The 20,000-nt window shown below is 30.1% G+C and overlaps 2 non-coding genes across 2 annotated transcripts; both read right to left on the reverse strand.

Annotated features, from left to right (window-relative positions):
- Nucleotides 1-13,470: 13,470 nt before the first annotated feature.
- Nucleotides 13,471-13,544, reverse strand: TRNAW-CCA (transfer RNA tryptophan (anticodon CCA)). The gene has a single exon. It is a non-coding gene; the product is annotated as a tRNA-Trp (tRNA).
- Nucleotides 13,545-13,708: 164 nt separating this feature from the next.
- Nucleotides 13,709-13,782, reverse strand: TRNAP-UGG (transfer RNA proline (anticodon UGG)). Its single transcript has one exon. It is a non-coding gene; the product is annotated as a tRNA-Pro (tRNA).
- Nucleotides 13,783-20,000: the final 6,218 nt, after the last annotated feature.

Below are 20,000 nucleotides of genomic sequence, written 5' to 3' on the forward strand. Positions count from 1 at the left end.
ATTTTTGAATTATGGATACAAGAATCCAAATTCAATACGTAATTTTAGTATTCAAAGAAGATTCTTTCAGAATCTTCTTTTTCAATTTTTAAATCCCCTTTTCTTACCGAGTTCCATATTCATGAGATTCATCAATATTTATTTGTTTCGATGTAACAATAAATTGCTATTTTTAACAAGTAGTTTTATTGGTTGGATAATAGGTCATACTTTTTTTATAAAATGGATTGAATTTTTATTAATCTGCATACAGCAAAATAATTGGATTAAATCTAATGTCCGTATTCAATCAAAAAAAGACATTCTGTCAGAATTTAGAAATTATATGTTTAAAATCTTTGCTGTTTTCTTATTTGTTACCTGTTTATATTATTTCGGAAGAACACCTCTCCCCTTTTTTAATAAAAAACTATTAGTATTAGAAAGTAAACAAAGCAATGAAATTTCTAAAAAAGGAAAAAAAAAAAATAAAGATATGTTACAAAAACCTCTTATAAATATTCTTTTCAATTATAAACGATGGAAGCGTCCATTTCGATATATAAAAAATAATGAATTTGAAAACATGGTAAAAAATGAAATTTCAGAATTTTTTTTTCATACATATCAACGTGATGGAAGAGAAAAAATATCTTTTACGTATCCACAAAATTTATCAAGTTTTGAAAAACTGATGGAAACAAAAATAGATTTCTTCACAAAAAAGAAAATTTCCTCTGATGATTTGTATAATGATTCGTACTATAGGAATGAAGAAAAAATAAACAAATTGAGCAATGAATTTATAAATCGCACAAAACTGATAGATAAGAAATTGATTTCTCTCGATATATTCGAAAATAGAATTCGATTTTGTGATGATGAAACTAAAAAAAAATATTTAACTAAAAGAAAAGATCCTTTGTTAAACGGACCCTTCCGTGGACAAATAAAAAACGGTTTTTCAACCTCAATACAACATGAAAAAACTTACAAAAAAAATAACATTTTTATAAATAAAATTCAAGATATCTTTCTTTATAATAAGATTTCTAAAAAGAATAATAGTAATTCTCCAAAATTAGAGGAAAATAGAAAAACATTTGATAAAAAATTATTAGTAACTACATTTCTTTTTAATCTAATCAGTCAATTTTCATTAGTGTCAAGCTTAAATTCGCACGTACCTTATTTATTTACAGAACCTGAACAAGTAAAAATGAATTATAATTATGACGCAGAAAAAAAACAAATAATCAAAATATTATTTGATGCAATTACAACTGATTTGAACGAAAAAAGAAAAGTAAATCGAAAGAACACTAAGTCTATTAAAAGAAACGAAATCTGTAAAAAAGTACCTCGGTGGTCATACAAATTGATGGACGAATTAGAACAACTAGGTGGAAAAATTGAAGCAGATAATTCTCAAATTCGTTCTAGAAAAGGCAAACGTGTAGTCATTTTGACTAATAAAGATAAATTTTTTAAAAAATACAAGACTTATCGTGATCGTGGAGATACTGAAAATACTGAACAAAAAAATGAATTGGCTTTAAGACGTTATTCCCAACAATCGGATTTTCGAAGAGACATAATCAAAGGATCTATCCGTGCTCAAAGACGGAAAACGGTTACTTGGAAATTTTTTCAAAAAAGGGTGCATTCGCCGCTTTTTTTGGATAAAATTGAAAAATCAATATTCTTTTCTTTTCATAGTTTAAAATCAATGAAAAGATTTTTTATGTTAAATATTTGGATTCGTAAAAAGACAGAATTTCAAATTTTAGGTTCTATAGAGGAAAAAACAAAAAAAAAGTCCGAAAAAAAAAGAGGAGGAAGCAAAAAAGGAAAATGCAGAAAGAAAACGTATAGAAATAGCAGAAGCCTGAGATAGCATTATATTTGCTCAAGTAATAAGAGGTGTTTTATTAATAACCCAATGCTTTATTAGGAAATATATTATATTACCTTCATTTATAATAATTAAAAATACAATTCGTATACTATTTTTTCAAATTCCAGAATGGTCTGAAGATTATATGGATTGGAAGAGAGAAATATATATTAAATGCACGTATAACGGCGTTCAATTATCCGAAAGAGAGTTTCCGCAAAAATGGCTAACAGATGGGATTCAGATAAAAATATTATTTCCTTTTCGTCTAAAACCTTGGCATAAATCTAAAATACGATGTAATGAAAACAAAAAAAATTCAAAGAAAAAAAAGAACTTTTGTTTTTTAACAGTTTGGGGGATGGAAGTCGAATTGCCTTTTTCTAGTTCCACGAAAAATCCACTTTCTTTTTTCGACCCCATTTTAAAAGAACTAAAAAAAAAAGAAAAAATTTGAATTTTTCACTTTTCTAGTTCTAAAAGTTTTAAGTGAAAAATTAAAACTGTTTCTAAACATCGTAATAGAAAAAGCAAAAGGGATCATCTAAAGTATTCTTGAAATTATTAGAAAAAGTATAGTATTCCTCACGAAAAAAAAACAAGAATTTTTAAATTTAATATATTTTTTTATTAAAAGGAAACCCCCAAAACTCGATGAATTGAGCGAAAACAAAAAATATTCAACAATTTGGAAGAATAATTCAATGATTTCTGAAGCAACCATTTCAATTCAATCGATAAAGTCGACAAATTTTTCATTGAAAAAAAAAATCTATAAAGGATCTCAATACTAAAAGAAAAGTAGTTATTAAAAAAATAGAAAAAATGAAAAAAGAAGAAAAGAAAAGAGGACTTGGAATTCCCGAGACAAATATTCATTCGAAGAAAAAAATTTATGATAGTAAAAGGATAGAATTCGAAAAAAAAATTTTGCAGATATTCCAAAGAAGAAATTTAGCTTAACTAAAAAATCACATTCTTTTTTTCAATTTTTGATGAAAAAAATATACATAGATATCTTTCTATATATCATTTGTATTCCGAAAATCCAGCTACAACTTTTTCTTGAATCAACAAAAAAAATTTTAAATAAATGGCTTTACGATAATGAACCAAATACAGAAAGAAGTTATAAAACAAATCAAAGTATAATTCCCTTTCTTTTAAAATTACACAAATATTTTAATAATAAGAATGCGAATTCACATAATTATTTTGATGTCTCCTTTTTGTCACAACCATATGTATTTTTAAATTTGTTACAAACCCGAATTATTAACATAAACATATATAAGTTAAGACTTCTTTTTCAATATAATAAATTTTTTTTTTCTGAAAAATGAAATAAAGGATTCTTTTTTTGGAGCACAAGGAATAGTTCATTCTAAAAGAAAACAAAATAACCTGCTCAATTCTGAACTAAATCAATGGACAAATTGGTTAAAGAATAATTATTATCAATATAACTTATCTAACAGTAGCTGGTCAAAATTAGTATCACAAAAATGGAGAAATAGAATCACTAAATGTGGTGTAACTCAAAATAAAAATTTAACCAAATGGGATTCATATGGAAAAAGCCCATTAATTCTTTACAAAGAACAACAAGGAATCCCATTAAAAAAAATTAGAAAACAATATAAATACGATCTTTTATCCTATAATTTTATGAATTATGCAAATAAGAAAGACTCATATATTTATCGATATAGATCCCTATTTCAATCAAATAAAAACACAATGATTTCTTCTAATTACAATACATATAAAAAAGACTTATTTGATAGAATAAGTAATATTTTCATCAAGAATTATATAGCAGAAGATACTATTATTATAAATCCAGATAGAAAATATTTGGATTGGACGGGAATCAATAGAAAAATACTAAATCGTTCCATATGCAATCCGGAATTTTGGTTCTTTTCCAAATTTGTGATATTTTATAATACATTTAGGGGTAACTCGCAAATTATACCAATAAAATTACTTTATTTACATTCTCTTTTTTTACATTCTAAAGGAAATAAAAATGTTAGTGAAAAGAATATTACTAGAAAGAAAAAAAAATAGATGTTTTTAGAACATCGAAAAAAAACCCAAGAACAATATGGAGGCAGAACTTCAATTCTTAGTAAGAAATTTTTTGAATTTCCATTTAAACTGGAAAAATTTTTTAGGTCAAAAAATATTTAACAATGTAAAAGTATATTGTCTCCTTATTAGATTGACAAATTTAAGAAAAATTACTATAGCCTCTATTCAAAGAGGAGAACTAGGTCTAGATATTATGATGATTCAAAAACAGACGAATTTAACTCTTTCAGGCTTAAGGAAAAAGAAAAATAATAAATTTAGAAAAAAAGAACTATTTGTTATCGAACCAGTTCGCCTGTCTAGAAAAAATAATAAACAATTTTTTAAGTATAAAATGATGGGTTTTTCATTAATTCATAAGAATAAACGCAAAATTTATAAAAAATACTCAGAAAAAATTCATGTTAATAAGAAATTTTTTGATAAATACATTACAAGAACAAAAGATCAAAAGATAATAGAAAACAAAGAAAACGAGAAATTTAATTTACTTGTTCCTGAAAACATTTTATCTGCTAGACGTCGTAGAGAATTGAGAATTAGAATTTGTTTAGATCCAAATAATATAAATAGTATGCATAGAAACACAATATTTTATAATGAAAATAAAGTCCAAAATTGTTTTAAAGTTTTGACTAAAAAAAGAAATGAGAAAGAGAAAAAAAAACTAATGAATTTCAAAATTTTTCTTTGGCCAAAATATCGATTAGAAGATTTAGCTTGTATAAATCGTTATTGGTTTAATACCCATAATGGAAGCCGTTTCAGTATAGTAAGGATACATATGTATCCGCGTGTGAAAATTCGTTAATCTAATTTTGTCTTCTATTTAGCATATGTATCTATCTATAGATAGATACATAGGTTAAAAAAATAAATACACGTATTTTGGTATGGCATTGATTTTAATTCAATGATGTATACATTAAAAAAAAGCATTAACAAAATTATCTTTTTTTATCTAATGTAATGTATACAATTCTTTTTTATATATCAAACTAGTCTCCTTTATACTATATCTATTTAAATTCTCTATTTCAATTGGATTAATTTCAGTTATAAAAAAAATTAGATTTCGGATTTCTATCAAAAAATTAAAAATGAGTGTCATTCTAATTACTGATCAATAAAAGTATCTATAAAAATCGAGGAGAAGGAAAAACTTTTATTTTTTTATGGTAAAAAAGTCATTTATACCTGTTATTTCACAAGAAAAAAAAGGAAAAAAATCGGGATTGGTTGAATTTCAAATATTCAAATTTACCAATAGAATACGAAGACTTACTTCACATTTTGAATTGCACCGAAAAGACTACTCATCCCAAACAGGTTTACGTAAAATTTTGGGAAAACGGCAAAGATTACTGTCTTATTTGTCAAAGAAAGATGGAATACGGTATAAAAAATTAATCAATCAGTTTAATATTCGACAGTCACAAATTCGTTAAATTGAAGAGTAATTTTCAATTATTCGATTTATTAGATCTTGAATTTGGATGAACTTTTTTTTTAAGCGATTCATAAAAGAATAAATCGAGCAAAAACCTATGAATATCTCAACGAAAAGAAAGGACTTCATGATAGTCAATATGGGGCCTCACCACCCATCAATGCACGGTGTTCTTAGACTTATTGTTACTCTAGATGGTGAGGATGTTATTGATTGTGAACCGATATTGGGTTATTTACACAGAGGAATGGAAAAAATAGCGGAAAACCGAACAATTATACAATATCTGCCTTATGTAACACGTTGGGACTATTTAGCTACAATGTTCACAGAAGCAATAACTGTAAATGGACCAGAACAGTTGGGAAATATTCAAGTACCTAAAAGAGCCAGCTATATCCGAGTAATAATGTTGGAGTTAAGCCGTATAGCTTCTCACCTACTATGGCTAGGACCTTTTATGGCAAATATTGGTGCACAAACACCTTTTTTCTATATTTTCAGAGAAAGAGAATTAATATATGATCTATTTGAAGCTGCCACAGGTATGAGAATGATGCATAATTTTTTTCGTATCGGAGGGGTAGCGACTGATCTACCTTATGGTTGGATAGATAAATGTTATGATTTCTGCGATTATTTTTTAACAAGTATTGCTGAATATCAAAAACTTATTACGCGAAATCCTATTTTTTTAGAACGGGTTGAGGGCGTCGGTGTTGTTGATGTAAAAGAAGTTATTAATTGGGGTTTATCAGGACCGATGCTTCGGGCTTCCGGAATACAATGGGATCTACGTAAAGTGGATAATTATGAATGTTACGAAGAATTTCATTGGGAAGTTCAATGGCAAAAAGAAGGAGATTCATTAGCTCGTTATTTAGTTCGAATTGGTGAAATGATAGAATCCATAAAAATTATTCAACAGGCTTTGGAAGGACTTCCCGGCGGTCCATATGAAAATTTAGAAATCCGCTGCTTTGATAGAGAAAAAGAGCCAGAATGGAATGAGTTTGAGTATCGATTTATTAGTAAAAAATCGTCTCCGAGTTTTGAATTGCCAAAACAAGAACTTTATGTAAGAGTTGAAGCCCCCAAGGGAGAATTAGGGATTTTTCTAATAGGGGATCAAAATGGTTTTCCTTGGAGATGGAAAATTCATCCGCCCGGTTTTATAAATTTGCAAATTCTTCCTCAATTAGTTAAAAGAATGAAATTGGCCGATATTATGACAATACTAGGTAGCATAAATATTATTATGGGATAAGTTGATCGTTGAAATGATAATTGATTTAACAGAAATACAAGATATACATTTTTTTTTCAGATTGCAATTTTTGAAAGAGATATATGGAATTCTTTGGGTATTTGTGCCTATTTTTATTTTGATATTAGGAATTACTATAAGTGTACTAGCAATTGTATGGTTAGAAAGAGAAATATCTGCAGGGATACAACAGCGTATTGGACCTGAATACACCGGTCCTTTTGGAGTTCTTCAAGCTCTAGCAGACGGAACAAAATTACTTTTTAAAGAGAATCTTATTCCATCTAGAGGAGATATTCGTTTATTTAGTTTCGGCCCATCTATCTCAGTCATATCCATTATAATAAGCTATTCAGTAATTCCTTTTGGCTATAACTTTGTTTTATCTGATCTGAATATTGGTGTTTTTTTATGGATTGCTATTTCGAGTATTGCCCCCATTGGACTTCTTATGTCAGGATATGGGTCAAATAATAAATATTCCTTTTTGGGTGGTCTACGAGCAGCTGCTCAATCAATTAGTTATGAAATACCATTAACTCTATGTGTGTTATCGATATCTCTATGTGTGCTTCGTTGAGACATAAATTTTTTGATACTATTTCTTATAAGCCTCTCCTTATATTTAAAGTACAAAAAGAATCTATAAAGAATATATATATTCTTTTCGCATTTGGATTGAATAATTGAATCAGATAGTTATATGAGTGCAATAAAACAGCTTTTTTTGAATATAATTTATAGAATACTCTATTACTTATAGAGAAAGTATGATGATTTCAAATTGCAGTAAAAATATTGAGTCTAATTTTCTATGTATAAGAATAAGGTGAAAAAATCAATGAAATTCTAGAATTAGATTCTATATATTATATTCTATGTATAGAAGTGGTTGTTTTTCCCAAGATTTGTTGATTAGTAATCCTGTCTTGAAGCGGACGCAAAAGACCAACCTTTTTCAAATTTTCAATATCATTTGTATGAATTAGCATACATATATTAACAAAATTAAAAAAAGGCATTAATATAATAAAAAAAATTAATGGATGGCTAGAAACACCAAAATACACAAAAGATTAGTAACGTATATTTCTTTTTTAAATTATCCAATTTATGTATAATATAAAAAGAATACTAATGGGGACTTGAAGTTGGTAGAAAAAATAAGGCAGTACTCCCCCCAATTCTGATCTAGAGTATACTTCCATCCATTGATTGAATAAATAACTATCAGGAACGAAATAATCCTTTAATTTTTTGAAGTCCCCTTTTGCTTGCACAAAAAGGAATAAGATAAGAGGTAAAAGTGATCTCCTTTTTCTTTTTTGTCTTATATACTCCATATTTATGGAGATAATCATAATTTAAAAAAAGAACATCTAATTATTTTTCGGAATCGAAAATGATGTGGGAGTTCTTGATAATTTTAAAAGAGTATTTTATGCAAAAATGAAATTAAGTTATTACTCAACAAATTTAATTTTGAATTTTTTAAAGGATGAGATCAATTCAGAAGTACCTTTTGTATTTTTTATTTATCTAAAGAAATTCAATAAATGTGCAAATGTTTTTATTTTTTAAATAAGTGTGTATTCATTTAAAAAATTTTTTTAGAACAGACAGAATTCCATGGGTCTAATTCAGAACCGTCCGAGAAAATAGAATCTTATCTATCTTAGGGATATATCAAGGGAGAAATAATCGGCCGGGTTCTTATATTTTTTTAAGGCTTTAAAGGAGCCGTATGAGATGAAAATCTCATGTACGGTTCTGTAATAGAGATGGTAACAGTAATGTCATCACCGACTAGGATTATCTAACAGTTTAAGTACAGTTGATATAGTTGATGCACAATCCAAATATGGTTTTTGGGGATGGAATTTGTGGCGGCAACCTATGGGTTTCCTCGTTTTTCTAATCTCTTCCCTAGCAGAATGTGAAAGATTACCTTTTGATTTACCAGAAGCGGAAGAAGAACTAATAGCAGGTTATCAAACCGAATATTCTGGTATCAAATTTGGTTTATTTTATGTTGCTTCCTATTTAAACCTATTCGTTTCTTCCTTATTTGTAACAGTTCTTTATTTTGGTGGTTTAAATTTCTCTATTCCGTACATCTTCGTTTCTAATTTTTTTCAAATAAATAAAACATACGGAGTTTTTGTAACGATAATTGGTATCTTTATTACACTAGTTAAAACTTATTTATTCATATTCGTTTCTATCACGACAAGATGGACTTTGCCTAGGCTACGAATAGATCAATTATTAAATCTTGGGTGGAAGTTTCTTTTACCCATTTCTCTTGGTAATCTATTATTAACAACGTCGTCTCAACTATTCAGAGCTATTCACGATATGTTCCTTATGGTAACTGAATTCATAAATTATAGTGAACAAATAATACGAGCTGCTAGATATATTGGTCAAGGTCTCATGATTACCTTATCTCATGCAAATAGGTTACCCGTAACTATTCAATATCCTTATGAAAAAATAATCTCATCAGAACGTTTTCACGGTCGAATACATTTTGAATTTGATAAATGCATTGCTTGTGAAGTATGTGTTCGTGTCTGTCCTATAGATCTACCCATTGTTGATTGGAAACTAGAAACTGATATTCGAAAAAAACGGTTGCTTAATTACAGTATTGATTTCGGAATCTGTATATTTTGTGGTAATTGTATTGAGTATTGTCCAACAAATTGTTTATCAATGACCGAAGAATATGAACTTTCAACTTATGATCGCCACGAATTGAATTATAATCTAATTGCTTTGGGTCGTTTACCAGTATCAGTAATTGATGATTATACAATTCGAACAATTCAAATAAAATGATTTCAAAATTCTTCACAAAAATAATTGAATTTCTCTATATATAGAATAAAAAAAAGATATTCTATTTTTTTGAAATGACTCTTTGGCATAAAGAAAAGAATGAAATTCCATTGATTCTATAACAACTGTACCTAATAACAATTCACATATCTTATCTTAGGATTTGGTGAATTTCTATGCATAGATAATTTTCGTATTTAACAAGTTTTTTCCTGGTCATATCAATAAGGTCATGAAATTTCTATTTATCTTTTATTTTACATATAATGGATTTGTCCGAATCGCTACATGATTTTATTTTAATCTTTCTTGGATCAGGTCTCATATTAGGAAGTCTAGGAGTAGTATTCTTTACGAATCCGATTTTTTCTGCTTTTTCATTGGGACTAGTTCTTGTTTGTGTATCTTTATTCTATATTTTATCAAACTCCCATTTCGTAGCTGCCTCACAGCTACTTATTTACGTGGGCGCTATAAATGTTTTAATAATATTTGCTGTGATGTTTATGAATGGTTCGGACTATTACCAAAATTTTCGTGTTTGGACCGTTGGGGATGGAATTACTTTGATGGTTTGTACCAGTATCTTTCTTTCACAAATAACTACTATTCTAGAGACATCATGGCACGAAATTATTTGGACGACAAGACCCAATCAGATTTTAGAGCAAGATTTGATAAGTACTAGTCAACAAATTGGAATTCATTTATCAACAAATTTTTTTCTTCCATTTGAACTAATTTCAATAATTCTTTTAGTTGCTTTAATAGGTGCAATTTTTGTGGCTCGCCAATAAGAAAGTTTTCAAACTAATAAAATAATATAAATTACATTTTGTTAGAATTTATTACATTTCTTTTTTGTTGTAGACTTATTATGTTAGGCAATAAAATCCGTTGAATTCATATTCATATCGAAATGAATAAAAATTGAAAAGGAGTTGGTCAATGATATTCGAGCATACACTTGTTTTGAGTGCTTATTTATTTTCTATAGGTATCTATGGATTGATCACGAGCCGAAATATGGTTAGAGCCCTTATGTGTCTTGAACTTATACTAAATGCAGTTAATATAAATCTCGTAACCTTTTCTGATTTTTTTGATAGGCGGCAACTAAAAGGAAATATTTTTTCAATTTTTGTTATAGCTGTTGCAGCCGCTGAAGCAGCTATCGGACCAGCTATTGTTTCCTCAATATATCGTAATAGAAAATCAACCCGTATCAATCAATCAAATTTGTTGAATAAATAGTATTATTCATAAAAAAAAGTCTAATTTTGAATAGTGTGTACTATATAATCCATTCAAATTAGCAGATATATAATCCATTCAAATTAGCAGAAATGATATATCCTTTTTAATCATGTTTGCGAAAACAAAGATAAGAAATCAAAGTATCTTGGTTCTATTCTCTTATTAGTTATTAATCTATAAATATATTTTTAGTAGCAAAGTTCTTATAAATCATTGATTCATCTGGTATATAATATAGATATATATATATATATATATATATATATAGATATATATATATCATATATAGATATATATAATTGGTTTACCAATTTACTAGATTGAAAATGTTGAATTTTTGATGTTCAAGGATTATGTTCCAATGTCACATTCAGTAAAGATTTATGATACATGTATAGGATGTACTCAATGTGTACGAGCCTGCCCAACAGATGTATTAGAAATGATACCTTGGGACGGATGTAAAGCTAAACAAATTGCTTCTGCCCCAAGAACAGAGGACTGTGTTGGTTGTAAGAGGTGTGAATCCGCCTGTCCGACGGATTTCTTAAGTGTTAGAGTTTATTTATGGCATGAAACAACTCGAAGCATGGGTCTAGCTTATTGATACGTTTCAAAAAGAACCGCATACAAGTACTTTTTTTTACTGGCAAAAACCCGGGCTCAAAATAAAAAAATATTTTGAGCCCGGGTTTTTGTAGTCTAAGTATATCTTATTTTTATCACGAATTATTTTCCTTGGTTAACAACAGTTGTAGTTTTGCCAATAGTCGGAGGTTCTTTAATTGTCTTATTTCCCCATAAAGGAAATAAGACAATTAAATGGTATACTTATTGTATATGTTTCATAGATCTCCTTCTAATAACCTATGTATTTTGTTATCATTTCGAATTAGATGATCCACTAATCCAATTGACAGAAAATTATAAATGGATCCATTTTTTTGACTTTTACTGGAGATTCGGAATAGATGGACTCTCTCTAGGACCCCTTTTATTAACGGGATTTATCACTACGTTAGCTACGTTATCAACTCAACCGGTTACTCGAGAATCTAAATTATTCTATTTTCTAATGTTAGCAATGTATAGTGGTCAACTAGGAACATTTTCTTCTCAAGACATTTTACTTTTTTTCATCATGTGGGAATTAGAATTAATTCCCGTTTATCTACTTTTATCTATGTGGGGTGGAAAAAAACGTTTGTATTCAGCTACAAAGTTTATTTTGTACACTGCGGGAAGTTCTGTTTTTTTATTACTGGGAATTCTGGGTATGGGTTTCTATAGTTCTAATGAACCAACATTAAATTTTGAATCATTAACTAATCAATCATATCCCGTGGCACTGGAAATAATCTTCTATATGGGATTTCTTATTGCTTTTGCTGTCAAATCACCAATTATACCCTTACATACATGGTTACCTGATACCCATGGAGAGGCACATTACAACACTTGTATGCTTTTAGCCGGAATATTATTAAAAATGGGAGCATATGGGTTGGTTAATGTTATTAAATATGGAATTATTATCTCGCGCTCATTCTATATTTTGTCCCTGGTTAATGTTATTAGGTTCCATTCAAATAATCTATGCAGCTTCAACATCTCTTGGTCAACGCAATGTAAAAAAAAGAATAGCTTATTCCTCGGTCTCTCATATGGGTTTCTTAATTTTAGGAATTGGTTCTATAAGCGAGACAGGGCTGAATGGGGCTATTTTACAAATAATCTCTCACGGATTTATTGGTGCTGCCCTTTTTTTCTTGGCGGGAACTAGTTATGAAATAACAGAGTTATTATTCTTTGTTTGAATATTCATAATTTTTCTTTTTCCAATATAAACAGAATTCTATTGGATATCTATAGAATAATACTAAATATTTTCATTAGATCAGTTTACTTAATTCCTGAGTTGATTAAGAAGTATGTTGATTTGAAATCACAGGATGGGTAGATGTAATAGATGAGGAATTTATTTCTAAATTATGTTACTCTATTTCTTTTTTTTTTTCGTCTCTAATAATTGAATTTATTGAGGAATTGCCAATTTTGAATTGTATCTTTCAAGTAGGATTTTTTATCTTCTTTTTTCTCTCAAAAATGGAAATTTAGGGAAGTGCTTTATAAACATATGTATAAAAAGAACGAACATATTTCATTTAGTTTCTATATGCCCACTATCACTAGTTATTTCGGTTTTTTACTATTAGTTTTAATTATAACCTCGTCTCTATTTATTGGTCTTAGTAAAATACGACTTATTTGATTTGTAATTTTGAGAGGAATAGTAAATTTTGGTATAAGACATTCTAGAATTCCTTACTATGTCAATTTACAATTCTCGATCGTTGAGATTTATGATCAATACAGATTTATGTTTAAGGCTAGATATTATATTACCTTTCTTTTTACTTTTCGAACAAATAAAAATGATTGAAGTTTTTCTATTTGGAATCGTGTTAGGTTTAATTCCTATTACTTTGGCTGGATTATTTGTAACTGCATATTTACAATACCGACGAGGTGATCAGTTGGATCTTTGATTCATTAATGTCTCTTTTTTTGTGATTCCCTATTTATTTAGTTTAATCCTAATCGACAAGGATAAAATTCAAACTTTCTTTTGAATGTTCAATTATTTCAGTGTAATTATCAGGCGAATAATACTAGAATCACGCTCTGTAGGATTTGAACCTACGACATCGGGTTTTGGAGACCCGCGTTCTGCCGAACTGAACTAAGAGCGTTTTGTTTTCATAAATTATATGATCCAAATCCATTTTGCATATAGATATTCAGTATGTATGTTCAATTGGAATTCGTCTTCACAGGTTCCCGGTTTATTGCTCATCTCATAGAATATGCAATATTATAGAATACGGAATATCATAGAATAAGTAATTGTTAGGGATAGGGATGACAGGATTTGAACCCGTGACATTTTGTACCCAAAACAAACGCGCTACCAAGCTGCGCTACATCCCTTTTCCATTTGTTTATAGTGTTATTGTAAAGAATCTTTGTCTTGTTTTCCACATTTTTCTCTGTTGATATATATCAACAGAGAAAAAATACTTAAATAATAAAAAGAAAGGAGGATTTGAAATGCGAGATCTAAAAACATATCTTTCCGTGGCACCAGTAGTAAGTACTTTATGGTTCGGGGCTTTGGCGGGTCTATTGATAGAGATCAATTGTTTTTTTCCAGATGCATTGATATTCCCCTTTTTTTAATTTTAGTTATTGACACGGGAAGGGGTGAAGAAGATGAAAGGTCCAATTATATATTAAATATGTGTAATTAACCTACTCTTCTTTTTTTTTTAGGAAAGATAAAGACGAAAGATTAAATTGGCCTCTGATATCGCTGTCGTTAGGCGATCAAATTACCACTACTTTAGCAACTTCAGTATTGCCAGTTTGTAGTGAAGAAAATAGTTAGGGTTAAGATAACCCTGAGTCGTCTCACAACGAATACGGAATTGATCTCAAATATTTGATTCTCAAAAATGCAATTTAAAACTAGCAACTATAAAAATAGGGGGGTTTTGATATGCAAAGAAAATGACACGGAAGATTGTAAACACAGTAATATTAAATAGGTCAATTCCACTGCTTTTTCTAAATAAGATTCTTCATTGGTTATCTAGAGATTATTGTTAAATTAATTATTGTAGTTGATTTACAAATAAATCAATGTAAAGACTCAATTCATTTGTTGGCATCCTCACTTTTAATCAAAGTACAGTCTCAATTAAAAGTGAGAATTGTTAGATTATCCATAGTAAATTCAATCAAAGTACAGTCTCAATTAATTTTACTATGCCTAATCATGTCTATTCCTTTGTTTCTTTACCAAATAGAAAACTTAATTAATCAAAGTAAAGTCTTGACTAATTTTAGTTAAAGTAATTACCTCTAATCAAATTAAAGTCTCAATTATTGGCAAAAACTTATTTAATCAAATGAAAGTTTCTAAACAAAATCAAAGTAAAGTCTCAATTTAATTTAAAAACCTTTTAACTCATATGATTAGCATGTATGTAGATTTAAAATCATTATTTTCTATTCGATTAAGAAGCAAAGGACATAGATAAACAAAAACCACAACAATAATCAAAATAACAAAACATATAAATTCATCTAACCTCAGAATCCATCTAAGAAATTACAGTGGAATCAACCCTAAAAGCTTAGCCCTCCATGGCTTTGATGGAATACATGATGATATGAAGGAAAGAAAATAAAAGAAAGAATGAGAGATGTGGTGGAGATGGTATCTGCCAAAACCAGAGAGTTCTAAGTGTCTAAGCTGTAAGTTGTAAATTGTCCAGTCCTCAATTGTACTCCCTTAAGTCTCTTTATATAGACTTCCACTGGACTTTGGGCTTTATCTGTCAGTTGCTAAAATCTTTTATTTTTATTTAATTAATTAGCAACTTAATTCTTGTCCAATTTCTAATTATGTCCCTCGCATTTAAGCATTTTTACAAAATTGACCAGAGTTTGACCAGAGTTTGACCAGTTTGACCAGAGTTTGACCAGTTTGACCAGAGTTTGACCAGTTGACTGCCTATCAGATGCTGACACGTGGCAGTGTAGATTCTCTCTCCATAATTAGGGTTTCACTCTCACACTCTTCTCCTTGGCTCGTGACGGCGGCTGCTCCGACGTGTGGCTGCTCCGGCGAGCTCTTCCGACGCAGTTCCTGTTCGAAGATGGTGGTGAAGCAGCGGTGGCCATGGTGGTGCAGTGGTGCGGCGACGAGTTGCAGAGAAAATGAAGCTGTCTCGAATGGAGGACCAAAGTGTGGAGGCGCGACGGTGGCTGGCTCGCGCAGATGCAGGTGTAGGCGCGGTGGTGCGTGGTTGCTGGTTGGTTCGTCGTGGCTGAAAACGGCGGCGCGAAGGCGAGAAGATGGTGGTGGCGCGCGGAGGTTGTTCGCGGTGGTTGCAGGTGCGGGAACGGTGATCGCGAGTGGCTCTCTGCGGAGAAGGTTCGTGGTGGTGGTGCGCGATCTGTTGCAGGTGCTCACGGTGGTCGGAGGAAGAGCGGCGGCAGCTGCGGGATGGCGCTGGTTCGCGCAGATTTCGGCGAAGTGCAGGGACGGTGCTGGCGTGCTCGCGGTGGCTCGCGGTGGCTGCAGAACAGGTGGTGAACTGCGCAGTGGTCCGGCGAGGTTGGCGGCGGCGGCTGCCGTGGAGGGTGGAAGGAGAGGAGAAAATTAGGGTTAGGGTTTTGGGAGATGAAGGTGATGACGTGGCAGAATCTGATTGGTTAATTTGGTGAGGGTAGGATTATGACACGTGGCTTGTTCTGGTTGGCTAATTCTAAGAGGTAGGGATTGCCACATGGCATGATCTGGTTGAGTGGAGTTTAAGTGGTAGGAGGGGTGCAACTTAGTGAAAACTGGGGGTGCAGAACAGGTTTTTGTGGTCCACTTTAAAAGGAGTGTGCAAGTAAAAACTGGGGGTGCATTTAGCTCCTGATTTATTCTTTTTCAGAATTTCTTGATTTTGGACTTCTTTTGTAACTTTGAATATTTCAAAATCACACTATTAATTGACCAAAAATAAATTCTAGCTGCATTAACAAACGTTAAAATATCCAATAATATTTTATGCAACTAAAATCAATTTTTACGCCACTTTTACCAAACTTACTCAATAAATCCAATAATCACAAATCCTAATTAAATCAATCTTTAAGCACAGAAAATTCAATTAAATCCCCAAATTTAAATATTAAATGAGGGCAAAAATTTGAACTCATCAGCCTCATTGAAATTCAGAGTGACACTCGGGATCGGGATCTGGTCCAGGCTTCAATGGAATTGAATTATTAATTCAATTCCTATGAAAAAGAAAGTGAAAGCAGAAATCCATAGGTTGGGGCAACAATATCATAAAAAATAATTTAAAAAAACGAAAATACTGGCAATTTGAAACGAAATATAGTTACAGATCCTGGTATTCTTTTTGTACTATCTTTTTTGTACTAGATTCAATTAAATTGGAACGAAATCTTTCATAATTTTTCGAATTCTTCTTTTTTATCTTATCTTAGTTGTTTTCATCTTTTTCTTAGATTCTTAGATTCGAATCCGAAAAGAGTTATAAGTGAATTAAAAACCCAAAGGAGGGTCATGTCCAAGGGTAAAGATATCCGAGTAAGTGTTCTTTTGGAAGGTACTGGTTGTGATAAAAAGAGTCTAAATAAGGAATAAAGCGGTATTTCTAGATAGATTACTAACAAGAATCGACACAATACGCCTAGTCGATTGGAATTGAGAAAATGATGTCCCCGTCATTATATAACAACATATGCTAAAGAAGAAAAAAAATACAAATCCTTTATTATAATTATATTTATTTAAATCAATGTTATTTTTGGAATAGGAATAAATAAACTATGGAAAAACCTAAGCGACTCTTTATTAAATCCAAGCGATCTTTTCGTAGACGTTTGCCCCCGATTCAATCGGGGGACCGAATTGATTATAAAAACATGGGTTTAATTTGTCGATTTATTAGTGAACAAGGAAAAATATTATCTAGACGTGTAAATAGATTGACCTTAAAACAACAACGATTAATTACTGTTGCTATAAAACAAGCTCGTATTTTATCTTCGTTACCTTTTCTTAATAACGAAAAACAATTTGAAAAAAGCGAGTCGACTGCTAAAATTACTCCTTTAAGAAAAAAAAATAGAAATTAAAAATTCAAAATCCAATTTGAATTTAGATTCGAATTAAACATGGATTGATGTTTTGTTCAAAATTAGGATAATTCCATTTGATTTTTTTGTTGGAATAAAAAAGATAATAGGTAAGGAAGAATAATTTTTTAAGCATGGTTGTTTATTTTGATAGCTTTATCATATGATAAAGCTATCAAAATAAACAAATTTCTAGTCTATACCTTCCTGCAGTAAATAAGGGGTTTTAAGTTTTTATGATATTATCGGCAATCATAAAAAGACAATTCTCTTTTAATATAGCAATTTGTGCAACTATTTTACGATTAAGAAGCAATTGCTTGGTGTATAGACTATTCATTAAATTATTATAAATATAAGATACTTTTTGATTCTCGCGAATTACTGCATTTATTCGACTAATCCATAAACCACGAAAATCTCTTTTTTTCCTATCTCTATCCCGATGAGCCGAAACTAAAGCTTTCAATTTCTGTTGAGTAATAGTTCGGGTAAGTCTTGAATGAGCTCCGTGAAAACTTGATACGAATAAACGAATTTTTGTCCTCCGTTTGTGAGCTATATATCCTCGTTTAATTCTGGTCATTTAATAAATGATATTTTCAGGAATAACTTTTTAATTTTTCAGTTATTCTTTTTTTCTTCCTAGTCTATTAATAACAAAAATGGATTCTTCTGATGTATAAAAAAAAATTCCAACGGCTCTTGCTACTATAACCGCCCCAACCACGATTTTTTATATTAAACATTTAACCTCAAAATCAGAAATTGTATAGATACTAGATATCAAATAAAATAAAAATAGTAAATGAAATAGGACACATATTTTTATAATGAATTGGTGGGTTCCTTCGTTTCTATGATTTTTTTTAGAAATGACCAGGTCCTCTCTATACACCGGAGCCTTTTTATTTTCATTTTTGATTCATTTAATGAATGTTATTGTTAACTTGTACAGTTCACACTCTGTGGCTCTACCCATGCAATATTGAGTAAGTAGGTTTTTTCACAACCAAATCTAATTATATAGTAACGGTATTTAATTATGAAAATTTGCTGGGTAGCTGACCCTCTTATTCCATTCTTACAAAATCCATCAAAATACATTCATTAAGGACATACTTTATTTTTAATTGAAATAGTATTTTCTCCGCTTAACGGGTAACTTTTTTTTGTTACCGATGGGAAAGTCCTTCTCATATGAAATTGCAAATGTGTATTATTGGTTTTGCACCAATCGAAACCATAAATTTTATACAAGATAGAAGAATGTAAAGAATTATATAATTATATGGAAAAGAATTATATATTAAGTTAAGATAGTGTGAATGTAGTTTTTGCATTCACACTATCTTAACTGATTACCAATACTGAAAAATTTTAATTTGTTTTTTCTTAGTATTTAAGCTGAACGAGTCGCACATACACCCTGGTACACATTCCTCGACGTTGAGGGCATCCCCGAAGAGCTGGGGATTTTGTGACGTTTCGGATTGGCTGTCTTGTGTTTCTAATAAGTTGTTTCATAGTTGGCATGGTAAGTCGTACTATATATATCTATATTTTTGTATAATGAGCAGGTTTAGATCTATCCTAACCGTGAATTACTTATATTCTATATTCCTTATTTATATATTCTATATTCCTTATTTATAGCCTATATTAATTATATATACTATATTAATAGATTAACTCTTAGAGATTTTATTTTAAAATGTAAAGTAAGATAGAGTAAAAAATTAAATTTCCAATCTTGTATTTAATTAGAATAACCTTTGCCACCAATTTTTTATTCAACTACTACAAGATCTACAATTCCATGAGCTTGGGCTTCTGCTGCTGACATAAAAACATCCCTTTCCATGTCTTCCGATATAACCCATAAAGGTTTGCCCGTTCTTTGTACATAAACCCTTGTGATAGTTTCACGCATTTTCAGTAGCTCTTCCGCTTCCAGGACAAATTCTCCCGCTTGTGCCTCATAAAAAGAACTAGCAGGTTGGTGGATCATTACCCTGATTATATCACTTAAGTAGTATTTCCCTTATCTTGATAAATCTTTTTAGAATTCTTTTTACTATATTGGTAGATTGCTAAAGATTGTCTTTATTCCCAAAATAAAGGTAACAGAAAAGGGACAAAGACAAATAAGATAAAGGGCAAAAAGTATATTCAATAACCGTACAAGCATTTTCTGCGTATTGATGCATACGGCTTTTGTACTTATGCAATTCATTTTTTCCTCTATGGATAGAGTAGAGTATTTTCTTCGATGAATTTTGTTTCTACATTTACAAATTTCTTTTTTTCTATCAAAGAAAAAAGAAGTACAAAATCTACTAGGTCTTTTGGATCCGGATCCTTAAATAATAAACAATAGAATAACCAACTTTCTTTTTGAATCTATTTTTAAATACTACGATGGTTCCATTGTTTTTTATATCATTTTGGTATTCAACAATCCAAAAGTTTCTTTTTTTTTC

The sequence above is a fragment of the Vigna unguiculata genome, chromosome 10 (genome assembly GCF_037176805.1).
Source record: "Vigna unguiculata cultivar grain cowpea cultivar isolate G323 ecotype 2 chromosome 10, ASM3717680v1, whole genome shotgun sequence".
Lineage (NCBI taxonomy): Eukaryota > Viridiplantae > Streptophyta > Magnoliopsida > Fabales > Fabaceae > Vigna > Vigna unguiculata.